The sequence below is a fragment of the Aplysia californica genome, unplaced genomic scaffold, assembly GCF_000002075.1.
Source record: "Aplysia californica isolate F4 #8 unplaced genomic scaffold, AplCal3.0 scaffold00089, whole genome shotgun sequence".
Taxonomy (NCBI): Eukaryota; Metazoa; Mollusca; class Gastropoda; order Aplysiida; family Aplysiidae; genus Aplysia; species Aplysia californica.
In genome coordinates, this window is record NW_004797359.1 from 1,042,616 (window position 1) to 1,062,221 (window position 19,606).

The window sequence follows — 19,606 nt, forward strand, 5'->3', positions numbered from 1 at the left end:
AGAAAAAAAAAGCTGGACTTCAGCTTGGTTATCCATTAGAGGTTGGCAGTATTGCCATATTTTTTCAGCTCAGTCAGACGATCATTATTCTAATTTCTAATACTTGACAAAATTTTGAAACTTTTATTTTACCAATTTACTTTTTATTTCAAATATTTTGTTGCCATTACTTTGATGATTTGGGTATTTTCTTGGGTTTTTGTTAGGGTTTTTTTTGAGGGAGCTAAAAACCAGACTTGGACGGAAATACAACAAATAATTTCTGTACCGTACCTCTAATCACATTCATAAGAAGTTTTGTTTTGATAAGAGTTTTACAACACTCGCAACTGCATAAGGATATGTGAGCGTGCAGGACACAATAAATTAAACATTTTCAGTTTGGCAGGAATTAATAACTGAATTTTGCCAGGGTGGCGGCCGAAGCCCACTCTTATGGAGTTTGGACAACCAAGGGATCTTTGACGTGCGCAACTTGCACATGGGACCTCTGAGATTTTTCACCCGAATAAAAAAAGGCTACGATCAAGGGTATGGCTGAAAGTAGTGAAAGACAGCAGTAAGAAGGAGCCAAGGAGTAGAAAGGTTGCAGAAAGAGTCCGGAGCCGAGGAGGGGACAAAAGGAGGGGTGGAGAAGAAAATTTTCCGTCAGTCCAGTTTCAAGCACAGGACCTATTGAATGAGAGGTGAACATCGTAACCTCTCGATCACACGAGCTCCTTATTCCTAAAAAAAAGCCTTTTCTGGTAACTTCTTATATCAAAACACCCCCATGTATACCATGTCCAGCCTTTTGTTTAATTAACACATAACACCTTGATCTTTAAACAAATACTCTAAAATGCTTTAAAAACAACATATGTCGACTTTCCCATCTCCAGTAGTATACCAGTAGTGTTTCATCACAGAACTCAATATTCAGTTCTCGCTGGTGTCATATCGGAGCAATGAACGTTTCATGCTGCTTGTCATATTTTCTCATTACAAAAGGTCGCCCATCCCTGCTCACTTCACCACCATCCCAACACCACCCCCTCAAACACCCCAAAAAGAAAGTGTGGAAGAGTTGCAGTAAATAAACGGGTACGTTCAAAACCGTACCCAAGCGAGTCTCTTGACTCTCCCATTGAATTCCTCCAGTTACAGTTTTTCCCATTCTGAACAAATGATGTGCCTAGTTCATCTTCTCCTTCGAAATTTATGGAACACATTTTGTGCAGAGCCTCCCAAAGAAAACCTGTTTATAAAAGCAGAAAATTCACTCAGAAGTACCATTATAAGTTAAATAAGTAGGGCAAAGAAGCAAACTTGGTACATGATACATTTCACTAATTACCTTTAGTAGTTTAGGCTATTGAAATACAACTTTGTATTGGATTCAATTCTCAACTGTCGAGTGTGTATAACCTAATCAGTAGAGGTTCATGGCTGGGACCACAGACATGCTTAATATGATTAGATGCTGTAGAAAGCATAATATCAGTATTCATTAATTACAAAGGCCTATTAGGCGGGCTTCGACCTTGCCTGCCAACTCAAGCTGAGAACGATTTAAAAGTCCCAGGAGAAAGACCAAGTCTTCAATATAAATTCCACACATGGGAACGGAACACTTTTGCATGTGACAGCAAAGCACCTGACCACTACACCACAGATGCCAGTCATACCAAATGATAATACAATAAAGAAAACTGCAAACTTCCTGACACACAAGCATATTATATTATATATTCATACCATTGTCGCTTCAACAAAAGGTTCAAAAGTAACATAGTGATTAAAATGCTACTATACTATATTATTTTAACTTACATTATTTAACTGGTGATCAGATGTTTGACTTTCTCTCATTGAAAATTAAATGACTAGAACAAATCATCAAATGCCCATTTAAAAAGTAGAGGGGCTTACTGCCATGAGAAGACAAGACAGGGCAGGCCAAAGAAACTCGCTAAAAATAAAACAGAAATTCATAGAAAACACAGAAAACGAAAGAAAACCCACGTCTTTTATAAATATTTGACAACCCTCTTTAAACCTGCATCGATCTCAGAATTAAGGAATAAGATCGCCTAACAGACCAAACAGGTGTTTTTTACCAACAGAACAATGCTTATGACAAAAATAGCAACCAACTCAAGCACAGTAATAAAACAGACTAACTGAAAACGTCTGTTCGCTGTATTATGCTTTATTGCACAAAAATGTACACTTCATCATAATAAATTTGGAAGTTAACATCCAGCAAATCCATTCAAAGATATAGCTCGTATTTAACACATGACAAATTATGCTCACACATAATAATGTATTTTAATAATAAATTTAGGAAGATAGAAGGATGAATCACAAATCAATGGAACGTGGAATTCAGATCTACATTGTAATGAGAGCAGAAGCGGCCCCAATGAAAAAAATCTAGAGCATTCATTATACTACAAAATGAAACATTCCCACACACAAAAATTGTGGCCAATTTTTTTTGGGAAAAAAACAACAAACAAACAACCCTTTTGTGGTATCATAAATACACCAGTACATAACAGGATACGAAACATTTTTCTTTATCCATACACAAACTATGCTTCGACAGCTGTGTGACATGTTTACACAGCTGAGAACAGTGACTAATAATATTCCCATGTACTTGAAGCATATATGCTAACAGAGTTTCTACTAAACAACCACAAGTATGCCCACAGCCTTCAATCAGCCTGACATTTTTGTTCCGTGAGGGAGGAAAGAAAATATTGAGTCGCAGACAGCGGTAGAATTGATTTTTTTTAAAAAGCATTTAGCACAAAATTGAAGGAAAGAGTAAAATCTTCACCTGAAATACATCTTTGAACCCAACAGACACAGATTCCTCATGCCCTGTATTCATTTTCCTTCACATTCCTTTCCTTTCCCGTATTTAGAGGACGGCTAGGCTTACTATGAATTAGAAAGATTGATAATCCCATGCTTACTCCTCAGGTGCATTTTGAGGACATCTTGGCGATAGAAAACTCTGTCACAATACGAACAGGTAATGTCAAATTTTCCCTCGCAAGCCTTACGGTGCCGAGTGAGGTTACCAGGATAGCTGAACGACTGGTTGCACTTGGCACAAGTGTAGCGCTTGACGAGGTACGGGTAGTGTGGTAACCGGGAACGTGGACCCATCTGAGCTCTCTTAGTCAGTAGTTCACCCTGCACTGCACTCCGACCAAAAACAGATCTTGCCCCTTGGCCCCCAAGGATAGAATCGAGAAAAACTGGAAAAGCAGAGCATGTTCTTGTGTCATTTATCAGAGGTACTGACCTTTCTTTCGTTTATCTGATATGCCTAAACAACTCTATGAGAATTACAACAAAAAAAAGAGACCAATGTCTTGACATCATCACAGCCTTGATAGGGCATGAAATAAGACTAACCAAAGGCGATTGTATTTTTTTTTTAGCCCTCAAGACAAAATTAATTAAAAGGCCATGCTGACAGGTACTTTGAATCTGAAGTTCAACTATTGTTCCCTTGAATAAAAAACATCCACCCTTAAAACACTTTAACAAATGTGATCTGCAAATACTCCGAAAAGGAATGTGATCCAACATGGCATGACATGACGTTAACACATAACCCAGCCAACTCAGTAATGATGGAAAACCAGTTGACCTATATGGTAGCGAGTTCGCTACAAGAACAATTGAAGACCCATCAAATGAAGATAATAAAAACACACCTAAATGCCCAACAACTAGTTTCATAGCCGTTTTTAACTTATGGAAACTTTTCATGGATAAACACTTAATACATGCGGACCTTATATAAAACTTCTACACGAAAATTGTGCACTTGTGCACATAAATGTAATTGTTTAAATTGATTCATTTCTGTTACTTCGGATATTAGCATTTTTTACTTAACAGCATCAAACTAATAAGAGCTTCAAATTCAAAGCGGGGGCAAAAGGGCCAGTTGTTGAAGAACTTGTTTAGTCTTGGTCTCGTATGGCATAGAAGCACAATCAGAATCAAAATGACACAACCCTTTATTGTGAACTCCATTGAACTTACTTGCACAACTAGACTGTTTTGGGGGTATAAAAAGACTGGACTGAAGACATTACAGATGGGGGCCAGTATAGGGGAGAGAATCCTTTCCTTCACAATGAATAAGTAGAGCTTGCATGCGCAAGTTTGAGCTTAGACTTCGAACAGTTCAGGTCACATAATCAAAACTCCCTTGTGTTAAACCAGTGAACATTTAACACACTTACACATGAAACCTCGTCAAAGCAGAAGTAACTTGATTATTAAGAAGAGATTATGTTCTTTTGGAGCTGTACACGCTATGTACATTTAATGTCACAAACATTTTTCCAAATCGTACAGTAGAAACAAAAATCCAACAAATTCCCCTCAACCCAAATTGATTTTTAAAAAACAAACTCATACAAGTAGGGGAGATGGGGACCAGCTTGACTGAAAGGAAACAATCCGAGAAGACGAGCTTTATGTCCCAGTTGTGCTGGCTGGTTTAACCAGGTGGCCATACAGACGCGCACATTTTTTAACATGCTTTTGCAGTTCCCCTCTATGGGCGGAGCTCCACGAACAAATGTGACAACGGAAGGGCTTCGCTTTGAGGTGGACAGAATTTATGTGCCCCTCCCAGTCTCGCTTCACCACGAAAGACTTCCAGCAGAAATGACATGAGTATTTCCGTGCCCGTTCTGCCCACTTGGGCGGGGTCTTCTTCAAGTCTGGCTCCGCCTTGACCTGCTTTTGGTCCGACATGCCACACAGGCTTGAGACCAAGCTATCGTCGTGGGTGTCCAGAGGATTTATCTCCTCCAGCTGCACCATTTGCCGGACTGGGAAGTGACAAGTGTAAACAAGCATTAGCAGGGAAGCGGTTCAGGCATAATTATCATGATAACTACATTTTCTACGACTCAATATAAGGGAGGGCCAGGGCTGTGCACCTATGAAACCGATTATGTCTTGACAGAATGCAAGGCTTGACCACTGTTCATTTAAATGAATTTTCAACTTATTTTCACTTACAAATTTAGACCTATATGTACTAACAGGGGTTGGGGGTATAGGTAGGGAGTTGGGATTGGGAGAAAAACCCCACTTCCATAACTTCATTTTCAATATTCTAAATTTAAGCATTACCTATTCAATTTCCCATTAAAAAATTGTACTACGTATATACAAAGTCACTGAAGCTAATACTGTATATGTGTGTATGTGTCAATTTTGTGTGGATTCACGCAAGTAGACTAGATAAATAAAATTGGCGAATAGACAACATGACGGTCGAGCAAGTGTAGAAGTACAGATGAATATCTCCACCCCCCCCCCCCCCCCCCCAAAAAACAATAAATTTTAAAATTCCAAAGATTCCGTATTATCCTATTCTTATGACTACTTTAACTAAGCAAACTCATTTTATACACTTTTAGATAAGAAAAATAAATTCCACCTGTTCTGGCGAATCAATAGAAAATTTGAACTTCGAGGTCTCAGAACAAAGTGGTGGAGGAATACGGTAACAAAAGCATCCACTTCAGGTGAAAGCAACTTCCCCCAAAATACATACACCAACTTCACTAACATTGTTAAAGGAGACGCAAATACTCTCCCCTGTTCAGGACACATGAAGTCTACTAAGAGAAAAACTCAAGACGTTTAGGTGACTGTACTTGACTTTTATCTAAACAATGCCGACCATTTTTGAACAATCTACATGTTGAAACAACCGTGCTCTGTACTAATTCAATCAGAAAATTAAAATTTGGTTGACACTGAAAAACTGCAGTTATTTGTGTGAGCCTTCCAGCATTTATAGCTAGCAAAGTTTGCTTGGCAATTAGGACAATTGTAAGGACGCTGGTTCAAATGTGCAGCATTCATGTGGCCGAGCCAGTCGCGGCGCACAACAAACGCTTTGTCACAGTATTCACACTTGAACTTCCGTGGTCTTTCCTTCCACTTGAGCACTGGTTTCACCAAATCAAAATATGACTGTCTTGCTGGGTGACGAATTGGCCAATTCGTTTCAGAGCTCAGATAAAATGCCCCATCCATATCACTGTTATTTTCTGCAATATGAAAGAAAGTGTGACAGGACTTGATGGGGTCAGATCAGTATCAGTATTTGCACCGCAGAAATTGAAGTCACACGCCTCAATATAATAACAACCCAACCCACAGAGTGCAAAGCAGACCATATCTTGTTATAAACTGTCGAAACGAGCCTGTCTTCTGAGGTGGTTATACCAAACACAAAAAAAAAACAGATGTACGTTGTGAGAACAATATTACCTCTACCCCCCCCCCCCCCCCCCCCCAAATAATACCCACCCACGACAAATTTTTAAAAATAACCGTTACATTTCCCATTTCTATTTTGTCAGGAGTCCAGCAGTGACAACATCTTAAAGTAATAAAGCAACACGCCAATCTCTTTAACAATCAAAAAATTCTATTGGAGATGCCAATACGGAGTGGAATGAGAAAAAGCCGTAGAAAATTATGTTCACCTTCAAGATTTATTCATTGTACAGTATAACAAAAATAAATATAACAAGTTCACAACAAAGACAAGAAAAATCATTCACGTATCACATACATTTTAAAAAGTTCCACACAAACCAAATGCACCAAATCAGTGACTTTCAAACTTGATTAAAAAGTAACATGACACAAATTCTCATCCCTAGAAATCAATCACACAGGAAAAAGCAAACCAATCACATAACAAATTGGAAAATCTTTCAACTTCTACCAAATCGCATACACTTTCCAACACAAAATGTTCCTATAAATGTAAAACTAGTATGCACATGAAATAAAAGCATGATTTTCTCACAAACATTTTACATTTTTCTGATTGGAGATTTAATGCACCATTTTCATTACACACCTCAGCCTGATAAACATGTCCATAATAACAAGGAAAGGAAAAGTGTACAAAAACTTCCGTGAAAATGGAACGTTTAACACTATTGCTCTACAAACTAGTGAAAAGTGTACAAGCTCATTAAATTTTGTTCAACAGGTGTTGATATGTCAGAAACCATGCTATTTTATCCCAACAAAGTGCCAGTTGAAAAAACAACAGCTCATTGCGACATTTGAGCTTGTATTCAGCTGTACTTAGTAAGAATGCTCCCTTCCTTTTCAAAATGGAAGACAGCTACAAGATTAGCTAAGTAATTTTTCTGTGTCATACAAAAATTGTTTCAAAGAAATACCAAAGTCCCCTGAATGCAATAAATTAAAATAAACAGAACCATAGTTGCTCGTAAATTTGTGACATTTATCAGACCAGAACAAACAAAGTGTGTCCGGACAGGTGAATCTTGTTGAAACCACAGAGATAGCTTACAGACTTTCATACTAACTTAAAAAAAAAAAAAAACCAACAACAACAAAAAAAAACCCGGCACATCCCTGAGAGGCTCTTTCCGACAATTCAGATCTTTCACAAGGCGGTCTCAAGCTATAAAAATAACCACAAAGAGTTTCCAATATTTGGCGACTTTTCAATTTTAAGCATCTTTTGAAGCTGTCGAAAGGTATGCGGTGGAGGAAAAGGAGAATAAAAACTACGATCAAAGATGTACTCCTCTTGAGGGAACCATAAGGCACAAGTTGAAAGGATCCTACTAATACTACCGATCTGAACCGAATAAACCAACAATGCAAACTTTCTTGTGCACATGCAAGTTTCTGTTATACGAAAACCCCCTACCGCACAGATCACAGACAAATGGTTTCAGCTTCAAGTGCATAGCATTTGTATGGCCCTCCAAATCACGCCTTGAAATACATCTCTTCCCACAGTGGAGGCAGACAAAGCCTGAGTCAACAACTTGGGGCAGCCAAACTGTTTCTCCAATGCCACCAGAACCGCCAAAATCAGCTGAAATTTTCAGTGAAAAGTCCATAAATAACTGAACACTACAACTTTTTTTTTACTATAAGGTTTTTAAATAAAAAAAGAGAAACTTAATAGCAAGGGAGGATCAGGGTGCCATTCTTCCTCAGGAACAACTGATGACTTGCAAGTGTAAAGTAATGGCAAGTACACACAGTTTGAACGTTCAACTATTACTGAATTATGGAAAATTCCGATTTCATGAAAGGTGATTTAAAACACAGTTTTCTGTGGACATGAAGATGCTGCTGATAAGAGAAGCCCTTGCCACAAAACTGACATAAGAAAGGTTTCAACTTTAGGTGAACAGAGTTAATATGCCCTTCGGTGTCACGTCGAGATGGGAATTTTTTCCCACAAAAATCACAAAAGAGGTTGGATCTCATGGATGAATTATACAACCCACTAGTCCAAGGGGTACCTTCAAGGTGGTGGCGGCCCAAAGGATCTGCCGAAACAAGTAAAGTAGTCAGATATCAGGTCTCAAGAAAACCCAAAACATGGCAAGCTGTATTTCTAAATAGAAGATCAAGAAAGGCTTCCAGGCAAGGCAGGGTAATAAACCGTCCGCAGCATGTGATCACAACCCCAAGATGTTATTTGTTTCAGTTTTAGAGGCCAGAGCAAATTTCAATTCGAAGCCAAAGCCTTCAAACACATTCGACGATGAAAATATAAAGAGGTCTCATGGGCAAATGACTTTTTACAACTCTCACACTGATATGGCTTCTGATTTAAGTGATTAGAATTCATATGGCCACTTAGAGACCGCCTTGAAGGAAATCGCTTTCCACAAATAGAACAAATGATGTTCCCAGGTGGGCGTTGCCTGTTCCATCTTGTCATTCCTTCCCCTAGAAACCCCTGGAAGATGTCTGTATCATTATGGGCATACTTCCTCACTGGAGATGAAGACAGAATAAAATAATATAAAGAGCTGTAAAGATCGGCTGAAGTGAATCTCAACCAAGTAAAACAGGAAAACTCAATTTAATGTGCGCTCTCCAAAGGGTGAAAAAATTCACAAACATTGCACAATTTCTCAGTGGCCCTCATTTTGAGAACACAAAAAATATGGACATGTTTTCTTGTGAAAATCTAAACTAGTTTTATATGAAAATCCCTTCGAACATAAAGGGCAAATGTAAGGTTTCATGTTCAGATGCTTGGAATTCATATGACCTGCTAAAACTCTTCTGCTTGCAAAACATTTCTGACATATATCACAAAATATACTTGATTTTTTAGAGCTGAAAGACCTTGAATTGGACTGGCTGAAGGCCGCAAGAGGCCTAGTCCAACCCCCTGGGAGAATTCCTGCATGATTAAAGTGAAGGGGAAAAAATGTAAGATTTTGGGGGACCCTTTACATATCAATTTATTTGAAATTTGAGGCTTTACAAAATACTTCTAAAAAACTAAATAGTAGACGTTGAGAAGACCTGGGCTTTTTCTGTAATCAAATATCTATAGAAAACATTAAACAAAAAAGTAGGTGGTAATACCATCTGAGGACTCAGCTTTCTGCTCCAGCATGTTAAAAAAAACTCCCATGACCAAAGGATGAGATATGGACAATGATAAATATATCAAAGCCGACAGTAGTGAAGCTTAATTGTTTCAGCCGATGTTCGCTTTGGAACTGATGCTAAAAGAGGCACGAACCACATTTTATTAAGATGAACAGGTGTATGCCGTCTCCTATAAATTACGTAAGAAAATCTCATTACAGAACATGTTCAGTGAGGAAGTTAAAAATATCTGGGATTGGTACTTATTCCTGCCATCCCCTCAGTCTGGCTATTGATGTGGGAAACTGAATTCACACCTTAGTTTTTGTCAAGGCAATAGATGTGCCACCAGTGGCGGGGAAGGGTCTTGAAAATACTATTGAAACATCATACTTTATTATTTACGACAGAACAGAAAGCAATCCAGGATAGAAAATTGTAATCCAAATATGGTCCGGTTCTAAAAATAGCAACTTTGTCACACTGATTTGAAAAGTACAAACGAACCTGCTCTACCCACTACCTATCCAATACAATCACTTGTACAAACAGCCACTTCCTCCCTTTCAGTTTTTGTTTTTACTGTGCCAGGTATCCACATGTCCAAGACAACCACTTTTCTCCTCAACAATAGGTGGCTGCCTTTGACAATTTCTTCTGCATTTGTATTAAAAACCAATTGCGATAAAATTATCACCAAGAGGGGGAAAAAATATAACTCATGCCAAACATCAGCCCTGAAAAACGGCAGTCTCCCCCTTTTGGTACAAAAAACAAAAATGAGAAAAACTATCTTACAAGTTGGTGAAGAAACACCTGTTGTAACATTTTCATGTACAAAATCATGTTTTGGATCAACAAATTAAGTGGTACCCAGCAGCAAATTCTGCAAATCCAGTTAGTACAAGTATTGCAAGAGTACATATACGATGAAGAAAGAAATACAGCCTTACAGGACAGCACTCAGAGAGCACCCATAGTAAAACTATCACTTAACTCAAATAAATTTAGCCAGTTTTCAAGAGTACATCAACAATGCAGATTTGTCATAGTTTTGAAAGAGAAAGCAAAGAGCCATAAACGTACAAACTTTTGGGTGTTACTCTCCCTCAATAGAAATGATGGGTTCCACTTCCACTGTTTTGCTTCTTGTAGATCTGTTCCTATAACTTGGCTTTGGATACATACAAAACTTTTTATGATAATTTAAGCTTTTGCGATACGCAAACCCCTTTCCACATGAGTAACATTTGAAAGGCTTCAGCATTAAGTGATTAGCATTCTGATGGCCTTCATAATCTTGTCTTTTCTTGAAATTTTTTCCACAAAGGTCACAGTGTATCCCAGAGCTGCCAATCTCTCTACCGCAATTTCGCCAAATTTCTGCTGCTACCTTGCTTTCTAACACACAAAACAGGCCAGTTCCTGCAGAGCAATAACAACCAAGTATTAAAGAGCTTCAAAAAATCAAGCTGATTGGGGGGATGGAACAGGCAGGTTTCACTCAACTTTCGTCATACGTTTGATGCCAGTGATTTAGTCGCCTGTGCTGCTGTAAGCTTCTCTTGTATGCAAAACCTTTTCCACAGTCATTACACTTAAAGGGTTTGGTGTGTAAGTGTCTTGTGAATTTATGACCTTCGTAATCTTTCCGTTGGGGGAAAAACTTGCCACAGTACTCACAGGTAAAGAAAGGTTTTGTTGTATATGTACCTGAATCAATATGCTGTGTTCGCTTGCGTGAAACATATGTTTGGTCCTCGTATGTGTAAGCATCAAATCCTGGAAGCAAAGAATAACTCTGATAATAAAGAAAACCGTCTAATAGGGTAGACCTGTAAAGGGATGTGACAGTCTTGTGTGATGTCTTAACTTTTTTAAATAGGCAAAGGCTTTGGGACACACGGAACATTGATATGGTTTTGACTTCAGATGTTGAGCATTAATGTGACCATCTAAATCTTGCTTGGAGGTACAGAACTTAGGGCACATTGGACACAAAAACCCTGACGGGATTGTTGGGTGACGAGGAAACTGAGTCCAATTAGAAATAAGCTGACTTGACTTGAGATGAACCTTTTTTTAATTTCTGCCTGAAGTATCTGCGAAGAAAATAGCTTAATTTAAGGCTACATATAAAAAATAATCGCAACCTAAAGCAAATTAAACTAAAAGACAGCTTTTAAAAAATAACCTGAGATTCAAAGGCACTTTAATAATCCAGTGCTATGATGTGACAAAAAGCTTTAAGTAGAAAGATGTTTCTGTACATCCAAGATATACAAACACATGCTCATTAATCGAAAAATAATCCCAAGGACCCAGTCACTTTCAACAAAACTTCTTTCAATTTAAAATTACAACTCAAATTGACATCTACCGTTATGACTCATCGACTACTTTTACTAATTAGTAAAACTGTTGTGGGGGTGGGGGGTTGCAGCTAGGCTATATTAGTATGCCACAACCCAAGCAATTTTCAACTCAACTACATACATTTTCTTCTCACCCCAACACAACAATGCAGTAAATGCCAATTTACTTCTAAAGAAAATGAGTTGCGTAATGCTATTGTGAAGACAGGGAAGCAGGCCTGAAGCTTCCGTAAACAAGCAGTCCATTATAGACAGTTTTATAAATAACTTTGGGCTGTTTATCTGGCTATGACCCCCATGGGACTGCCTACAATTCTTAATATCTTAACCACTAATTTCAACATTTTTTAAAAATTACACAAATGAAGGGAAAAACACATGCGGTGGAACCGGGCGCTTGTCAAATTTTTTGAGCATATGAAATTAAAGGTATCGTTTTAACGCTTTAAAAAAATCCCCCATCTGTCTTGAATAGAAGTCAAGATATCTACTGTTGAATGAAGTGGGAGTCACCTATTGTCAGATGTAAAATTAGAAAATGGCTGCCTAAATTTGGTGACTTCCAAAGCTTGAAAACTGCAAATTTACAATCTTTGTGCCTTTGACCAACATTTTTCAATAAAATCCACACACACACAAATATCTTTTTAAATGGACATAAAAGGTGTTATGCCAAAAGGTTTTTTAAAAAGAGGAAAAATTGCATAACGCTCAGAAAAATGCTGGTTTCTTTGATTTCATTATTTTGACAAGCGCCTCATTTCACCATGATGCCACACATAATGCAGCGCACACCACACTGCATTTATTCAAAACAGCAAACTCGTTTATGAGCATTAAAGACACATTTGTGGGAAAATCTTTTTTCACATCTGTCACAGGAAAAGGGTTTTACATTTAAATGTATAGCATTCATATGACCATCCAAATCACGCCTACATCTAAATCGTTTGTTACAGAATTTGCAAACAAAATTTCTGAGAGGATATATTCCAGCAGTGTAATCTCTAAAAACACCCGAAGTTTCATACAAAAAGCTGTCATTTGACCTTTGCCCATTGATGACCTTAACACCACCTGTCAGGAATATAAAAAAAAACAAAAAAACGCACCATTTAAAAAAGTTCTCGCCTTCAAAAGGAAAAGCTACAACACATTTAGCTTCTTCCAGGATACACGTGCAGAGAACTTCACAATGACAAAAATATAGATGGAATGTCTAAACAAACAACCATACAAATGAAGAACTTTTCACTTGCTCCAGGGCATTGGCCTAGCAGGGCATGTCAATTGATGTCGCCTCCTTGTCCTTTTATATAGAAAATTTTTACCACAATAGTCACAAGAATAATTGACCTGAAGCAAATGCACTGCATTTCTATGATCACTACAACTGGTCTTAGAAGTAAAGAATTTGCCGCAGAATTCACAAGTCCTGTCAGAAGTCCACATACTACCAGTCCACAGTCCGCTGATGTCAGAGCATGAAGTATTTCCTGCCCAGTCAGCTGCAAGCAACAAGTTGCTATGATCAATACTTGTTCCATTAAAATTGTTTACAAAAACAAATTGTTTTCACCAGTTTTTCAAATTTTCATTTCCGATTTATTTCGCCATTTTAAAAATTATTCCACTTCTGACAAGATGAAAGAGATTACAGCAGCCTTAACATGTTTTCAGCTTTGAAATAACCTGCTCCAAGTTGTACATACCATTAGGTTGTCTCCCCCCCTCCATTAAACTATCGATTCCAATCCCTATTCCTTCGGGTATGGCTTTAAGATGCGGAAAGACAAACTGTAAACATAAATCCCTTTGTACATTGATGGTATGACATATAAAGGGAAATTTTTTAAGCATTACCTAAAAACTTTCAACAATCTTTTGACCCACCATGAAGACTCTCAAAGCGTGATAAACTCTGCTTTCCCTTGAAATCTTATTAAGCTGGGTACACACCTTAAATAAAAATATAGTGGGGTAGACAGCAAAAGAATTAATTGGACATTTTCATCCTACAACAAATCAAATGTCTCTTTAAACTTTGTCTGTACCCAAATCCAGTTGAGCAGTAAGAGCAAATGTACGACTTGTACTGTAGATGTTGACTGTTCATATGGCCGATGCAATCCGACTTGTTGCGAAATTCTTTACCACAGTAAGTACAAGGGTGACCAATGGTCACTGATGACATGGATCCATCTGATGCTTTAGTCACTTTGGCCAGGACTCTCTTATATAGGTCTGAGAAATATGGGACGCAAGACAAGTACAAAGTTAATTCTTCAATTTTTTGCTCTTGGCGAGTGTGTATGAATAGATTTTTCCATTTCCCAGGCTCTAATATGTAATTCATACACAAGCTTAGTCATTTGACGGATTCTCAAAGTGCACAGTAAGATTATTGGATGATAAAACATTGTGCGGGTTATTTTCACAAGTTCGCCTGTGTCGACACAAATTAGTAGAATATGCAAAAGATTTTTCACAAAATTCACACCGAAAAGGTTTGCGGTTCATGTGTGTGTTCAAGTGACCAATAAATTGATGCTTAACGCGAAAAATTTTGCCACACCACTGACACGTGAACAATTTGTTGTTAACTCCATAAGAAAGGTCAGGAGATGTAGCACTGATCATGTCCACGATAGAAGAATTGTGTTCTTCTGAAGCCATTGCCATAATTTTTTTCAAACTCTGTTCATCCAGTTCAACTGCAGAATAAACACAAAAAGCATGCGTTACAGGCAAGAGCAGAACCTCACACCTGGCCTTGGGATGATTCGAATGGTAAAGAGTGCACACATGGTTCTGACTTCCTCTACAGAAAACCGAGTTCAACGGGAAAAAAATGCAACTTAAAAAAAGAAAGAAAAGCGCTCTTCACCAGAGCAACATTTTCCACAATACAAAACAAAAACATGATCCATACTCCTATCCTAAGCACTCCTCTGCACTGACCAGCAGCAACTCAACTTTCAACACCACTTTGAAATGATGCATCCTTCAAAAAGTATGACATCGTGAACACTGATACTGGTGGACTATACCGCCAAAACAAAGAGTCGGAGCAAACTTATGACATTGATAGAACCAAGACAAAACACACTGATAGTATCAGACCAAGAAAAAAAGGCATTGACCACTTATGTTGACAGTACAATCTTTTTTGTCAACTGTCAATAAACAGAATGGCCTGATTTTATCTCGCAACCAGCTGAGAAAAGACGATCAGAATAAAACCTAAATTCCACATTAAGCAGGCAGTCAGCAGAACAGTGAAAAAGGGGACCAAAGGAAAACATTTTTTCATTTACTGATAGAGTTTAACCTACTCCACTGCAACTTTGAACAAAAAATCAAGTGAAACTAACCCTTCATGGACCTCTTAAGAAATTTACCTTCAACCAGATGCATCTTTTCTACTCATTGACAGACGGATCTTCAACCAAAAATAATAAGAAAAAGAAATTGTTATTTTTTTCTTTAAATTAACAGTCTCTATTATACCTCCCCCCCCCCCCCCCCCCATATTTATGCAGATGAAAGATGACGGGCATCACCATCATGTATAAACAAAGGATTTCTTTGAATAGAAGCTATACACTGTTTACTATTAATGAACTCAAAACCAACTGGTTATTGATTTCTTGCAAATGTAAAGAAAGACATAGAGTCCATTACAACCACGGGTTAATTGTAGAATACTTGAGATAATCAGATTCCTTACATATACTGAAAATGAAAACACAAACAAATAATTTTAAAAGACACATCTTACAGAGAAAATGCATTAAATGAAACATCGTATCAGTCTCACTAAAAAAAAGCAACCACAGCACTTAACCTTTTACAGGAAAATACAACTTAATCTGTTACAAAGATCACCAACAATCATTTTTAAATATGTTGGACACATCTGCCCATACATCAGTAAAAGGTTTTTATTATGATCACAAGTGCACTTTCTGGATTAAAAATTCATAGAAGAGGAAAAGTCCCTCCCGTTCTTACAGATCAAAGTTCTATATCTAGTTCGCAATCAAGACATTCAAAATCAATTATAACGAAATCTGAAGAAGAGTATCAGTGATAAAGACCACAGTTTAAGAATAGACAAGGATTTCAAAGACCCGGAGTGCCTGGAATTTGTAACCAGGACTTCATATTATTCTACAGATACAGTTCAAAACTAAGGCAATAAAAGTTGCACCAAAGGGAAAAATTATTCTTTTCGCAATTGCAAAGCAAGATCAGAACAAAGTACAGTACGTTTCGTTGAACCCTTACTTCCAAGTCTGAATTTGCAAGTCAAATGGTCTTGTCGCCAGTATTGGGAACAAAGTTGATTCAAGACAGTCTTTACTGTGTGCTGCTCACAACAACAATTTCCTTAAATACGTTTCATGAGGAGCGGTCTAAAAGTTTAGTGGTTTGTCTGCATAAGTTTTTAAAGCGAGGGGAATGTTTGGATGGGGTCAAGAGACTTCAATATTTTCAAAAGTACTTCAAAACTGTCGGAACCAAGTCTTTTAAAATTAAACAATTTGTTCAATTGACAAGAGCACGACAAGAATCTCTCCCCATCATCCATTCCAAACTTGATTCCCAACCATTATCCCACACACTCCGCCATCCCTGCAAATCCCCACTGCCCAAAAAGTATCCCCAGCCAGGACATGCTTATTAAAATAAACATGAATACAGTAATAAACAGAAGTAGCCTTAAAAGTTCCCATGGTTGTGTAATAATTTCTCACCATTTATTTTCTCAAAAATTCATTATCACTTAAATCGTTTCTCTTGTCAACTTCAAATTGTTAAACTTCTGAGGCCAAAACCATATGTACAAAAATAAAGGTACACAAAATAAATCTGAACAAAAGAATTGGGAACCATGTGAACTTCTGAGTTTACCACCTGCCAGCCCAGGCCCTCTCCAACAACAATATAGAATATTAAGAACCACATAAAACTACTGCTGTTTGGCTTCTTTTATATTAATATAAATCAATGCTTTTCTTTTAAGATTACATATGACTTTTTAAAAAATAAAGAGATCAGGAAGGGCTCCAAATATACAAAATGAATATAAGCAGCCAAACAATCAGTAATTAATGTGATTGTACTTGTAAATGGAAAATTGCAAACCAACTGTTTTTATTTTGTCATTTCCGAATATTAAAAAGGTAGGATTAAATTTTCAACAAGTCTGAAACTTTCCATTTACAAATTAAAAGGCAACTTTTCCAACATTTTTGTACCAAAAGTGCTAAACCTCTGGAAAAGTATGCCATGAATAATGCACAAGTACATGACATAAAACAATGGGACTGGAAGTTATGATGCATTTTGGCTGAAGAACAAAGAAGCTGTCACTGGGTCCCATCTTGAGTCCCCAACCCCCTTGACAACTACCGACTGATGTATAGAAAATAAATAAACCAAAAGATTCTTTAAAATTTAGCATTACTGTTTAAAAAAGTAAACTTGATTCAAACCTAAAAAATATGGAACATCGATTACATTACACTGCCCCAAAACAAAACTCAAACGATGAACTTCTCACACAGTAATATAACCAGATAATAAATGTGCCAGGGTGTCAAGTGTAAAAACTAAAGATCAAATAAAAAATAACTTGTTTGAATATTTAGTTATTTCACAAAATGTTTCCTTCACATAAAGAACTTTAAATTGTTAAGAAACAATTTTAACACAACATAAGGAATCAGATAAAGTTTCTTCACAAAATAATCCCATTAAAGTGTTGAAATATGTTGATAATTTCCTGCAAGAGTTTGCAAAGATTTTACAGCTGCCCTCTTAATATGTGATTAAAGAAAACTCTCAAATTACCGCATAGTTTCAAGAAACCTTGTAATTTGACGTTATTCTTTATCCCTACTATTGTATGATTTAAATGCATAATACACCGGCACAAAAACCCATCGGTTAGTCTTCTATATTCTCCAGCCAAAATTTTTATCTTCTCTCAAGCCATCACATGACTTACCTGATTGCCTCTCTGGAATGTGAATGGCTTGGAGAAATGTGAGAGCTATTAGCCCCCCGAAATATATCACTGACTAGCAATTTGAGTCACGACCATTTATCCATTGAAACTAACTAATTGAGGCCCAGTTTTTGCACAATAAAATGTACTAAAGAAACCATAAAATCAACACAACTCTTACTTTTTCAAAGAGTAAGATAAAACAACTGAGGGCTTGCTTTCAAATTTACAAATAAATATTTTCAAAAAAGGGAAAAAAATGAAAGATCACAGCGCAGATGGCAGCAGGTTTAAAATTAACAGGATTCCAAAATTGTATGGTATATGGGAGGGGAAAAAAACCTGCGAAGAAAAGTATACTTCTTCAACATACCATTAATTTAACATGAAACAGAAACGGTTGTGCATTCCTAGGGCCCCAATCAGATAAAGCAATGATTTTTTTTTTTTAATCTCAGTCAATCAAAATGGGTGGCCATTTAAATGGCAAACGGAGAAGTACACTGCACCTTTAACACTGGTGACCGGACACGTGTGTGCATATCTTGGATTACAAAATCAACCACACTTATGAATAGCTTTGTATGCTTGGCTGAATATGTACATGCCTAATATAACAAATGATATACCAACAGACCATGTCACCTCTTTAAAAAACTACATATCAGTCTTCGGTGTCAGATTTCTTTAACAAGTCAAAACAAATTTGCCCAATCTTTTTACAAATGACAAATGGCTCAATATTAGGCCATTAATAAACCTATGAAAACAAAAACCTGAAAAATGTAACTCATTTTGATTGACCATTGACGTGGCTCAATTTCATGTATTCAAAATTATAACTTATAAAAATGGTGTGCTTGAAAAATCCCCTTTCCTGACAAAATCTGCCCAACTTGCTTCGTTTCGGGAGGAAAAAAAAACTATCAAGAAAAAACAACTTATACCAATATAACAACAAACTTCATCAGAGAAAATATTTTTCCATTTTCTAATTAACCCCCCCTCCCCCCAAAAAAGATTAACATCACAATGACAACTAGTCCTTACAAATACTGATTCAAAACTTTGAAGATACAGAAAAGTTTCAAATGTACTTGAGTAGGTAATTGTTCAGAAATTACTGAATTAAACTGGGCAATTATCTTTACACACTTTTTCAAGTTGAACTCATACAAGTAGACATAGTATGCAATAATCAATTGATTAAGCACAATTTTGATTTAGATTCTTATTGATGTTTCTTATGTGGAAAATTTGCAAATCGCACATCAGCACAAACATTTTTGTATTTTGAATTATGCAAATTAAAAATCCTTTTGTTTCATAACAAATCGCATGAGAGAACTTGCTTCATCTTATTTGGCAACAAGACATTTATATATATAAAGCTAGTTAATTAAAAACACGTTAGTACTTTTTTTAGAGCCAACCCCCCCCCCCCCCCCCCCCAAAGAAAACCCATTTAAAAACATACCAAAAAATTAGCACAAGACAAGATTTCTCCCTAAAGTGAAAACTAAAAACCAGAGATTTTCAAAGCACACCTTAAAAATATTGTAATGTTGAATGTAGTCATAATGCAAGCAGCATCTCATGTGACCTACACCTTAAAGAAGGTAAAATTCGAAGCTTTGGAACTCAATTCATTAGTTTACTTGATGTCTCTGAAATTATTCAATAATTAATCAGTCTTACAACCCTTCCCAGGTCCAAAACTTTTAACAGCAGTGGATACTTTCTTCACAATCATTATCTCTTTCCTGTATCC

General features: G+C 37.0%; 1 protein-coding gene across 4 annotated transcripts in view; it reads right to left on the reverse strand.

Moving 5' to 3' along the window:
• The window catches only part of LOC101845228 (zinc finger Y-chromosomal protein 1), a 74,470-nt gene that overhangs the window by 38,267 nt on the left and 16,597 nt on the right, over window positions 1-19,606 (reverse strand). The gene's annotated exons all lie outside the window — the stretch shown is intronic.